Below are 2,653 nucleotides of genomic sequence, written 5' to 3'. Positions count from 1 at the left end.
AGAGAGAGAGAGAGAGAGAGAGAGAGAGAGAGGGAGAAGGGAGAACAAGGGAAATTTCTGGGCTGCAACGTTCATGCACATGCACTCCGATCATTCGTTTCGCTGGCATCTCTTAACATCGTCCGTTTTGCTTTCGTATCTTGCGCGACGACGCCTTCTTCTTCGGTTCTTGAAAGCGAGACTTAACGTCGATTTCTCAAGGACAGCAAGCGGATCCTCCAAATAGAATTGTGATATCGAGACGAAGTCATCGCGTGTGTGACAAAGAGATAATGAAACCGCTATCGCAATCAAACTCGCGTCGACGTTTCATGTATCGTCAAGCGTCATCGGCGAAGTTGGAAAATTTGAATGCGAGAAAATGTAATAAAAAAAAAACAGAGTCGGATAAAATGAATAGCACAATGGCAGATGAAACGAGTCGTCGGAGAGACGGCGAAGAGGGAAAGCAGGAAGAGGAAGTGGAGTGACGATAGGGTCGACTCGGATCGATGCTGGGCATCGACGGGGACAGCGACGGTCGTGATGGAACGAGAAGAGGAGTAAGAGCGGGAGAAAGAACAAGTATCCAAGTATCGACATAAGAGAGACAGACAGAGAGAGAGACAGAAAGAGAGAGGGAGAGGGGGGAGAGAGAGAGAGAGAGAGAGAGAGAGAGAGAGAGAGAGAGAGAGAGTGAGTGAAGAAAACGACGATGCGGTGTGGAAGAGCAACGGAATGGAATCGCGATCGAAAATTGCGGCTGAGTATTTGCGTTGATGAATGTCGACAAACGCAGCGGCAACATATTTCTTCATGCGATTCCTTTCTTCGGCTTTCGCTCTCGTCTCATCTTGGCGAGCTACAGAGGCTGCATCTAGACATGTGCGAGGAGAGAGAAAATCTCAGCGCATTCGTGGCGAGATGCGATCGAAAATCTGCGTGCAAAAGATATCTCGTTTCTATTTATTTCATTAACGAATAAGACTTATTAATCCATTTTTAAATTTCTTCCTGATAAATAGATTCGCGTGGCGCATATGTTCGACACGTTCTATCGACTCGGTCTCTTGACACCGGATTCTTTCGAATGCACAAATATCGTTTAATGAATCAATGATAATGACGCCGCGTAGAACTTGAACGGAAAGGAGATACGCTATATACGAAAAATATATCCGCCACGTGGGATAAATTTGATATCTCTTTTAGAGAATTGCATTTTTACCTAGTAATGTTCAAGAAAGTACTTCGAGCTTCATATTTAACGTAGCGTAAGTTTGACATATATAAGCTTCAATTATTTCTATTGCGAGATTAACGGCGGATTCGAAATGAAACACGATTATTCTGTCATGAGCAAGTACTCGTATATACCACGCGATATTAAATCCTTCGTAATATTCCTTCTGAATAGCGAGTCTCACTGAGACGATAAATAATAAATTTATTAATCGATGAACTCTCTCTCTCTCTCGTCGATGTTTGACAGATTGCATCTCGCTGCGGAAAAATATATCTTCTTCCCCTTTCCTCCCTTCACACGCATTTAAAGAAGACACATAATGCGCGTGATCCTAGATAGAGAGAAAGAAATAATCTTTAACTGTCTCATTTTATGATTGTCAGGCACTTTGATGACTGGCGTATTTGTATATCCGGTTATTTTGAACGGTGGGCGTTGTGATATATTCACATATACAGTAAACGGATAAATCATACAAAATATTCACGTATTTTCTATTATCTTTACTCTTTTAGCTCAACTTTCTAATTTCATTTGTCAAACAATCCTGTATCTCTATGTGCACATAAAATTGCTTAACAAAAAAATATTAGAAAGAAAAAAAATCATCTTTCAAATGAAAGAATTAAGGATAAAGCGGGCAGTACAATACTTGCATAAAGCATATAACACGTAAGGCATAAGAAATTCAACCAATCAGAGTTCTTTATTTCATGGAAAGGAAGAAAACGAAAAATTTTGATTGGTTCATTTTTTTTATGCATTACGTGTTATGCGTTGTGTAAGAATCTGTGCTTCCCGTCTAAAAGAGGAAAGAAAAAAGAAAAAAAATGGAAAAGCAGACAAAATGTTATGAAAAAATGCCGAAAAAAATACAATTTACTTCTATCGCATCTCTCTCCCTCTCTCTCTCTCTCTTTCTCTGTTTCTCTCCTTTTTCCTCTCATCCTCTCCTCCCCCCTCCTCTCTCTCTCTCTCTCTCTCTCTCTCTCTCTCTCTCTCTCTCTCTCTCTCTCTCTGCATTATTAATGTTATATATAGGCATATATTTATTGAATTACTTGGAGAATCTAAAAGATATATATAAACACCACAGTAACAAGTTGCAATATGCGACGAATGGATTTCACTAATCGTGAGAAATTAGGGAATGAGTGGGTTCCTATCCAAAATAATTACGAATCCAAACATTTTTTGTCGAATGTACTTCATTAATATGACGAATCTTTCTACACATTCATATATTCTCTATTACTATTATAACTTATGCGTATAAATAATAATACAATTTTATGAATGGGGAATCGTAGTAGAAATCTCTCCATTTACGAGAAATCAGGAGGAACATTTTTGCCATTTTGTTATATGTGTGAATGCGTGCGTGCGTGCGTGCGTGCGTGCGTGCGTGCGTGCGTGCGTGCGTGCGTG

Source organism: Trachymyrmex septentrionalis, unplaced genomic scaffold (assembly GCF_001594115.1).
Source record: "Trachymyrmex septentrionalis isolate Tsep2-gDNA-1 unplaced genomic scaffold, Tsep1.0 scaffold44, whole genome shotgun sequence".
Lineage (NCBI taxonomy): Eukaryota > Metazoa > Arthropoda > Insecta > Hymenoptera > Formicidae > Trachymyrmex > Trachymyrmex septentrionalis.
This window is presented reverse-complemented; position numbering follows the sequence as displayed.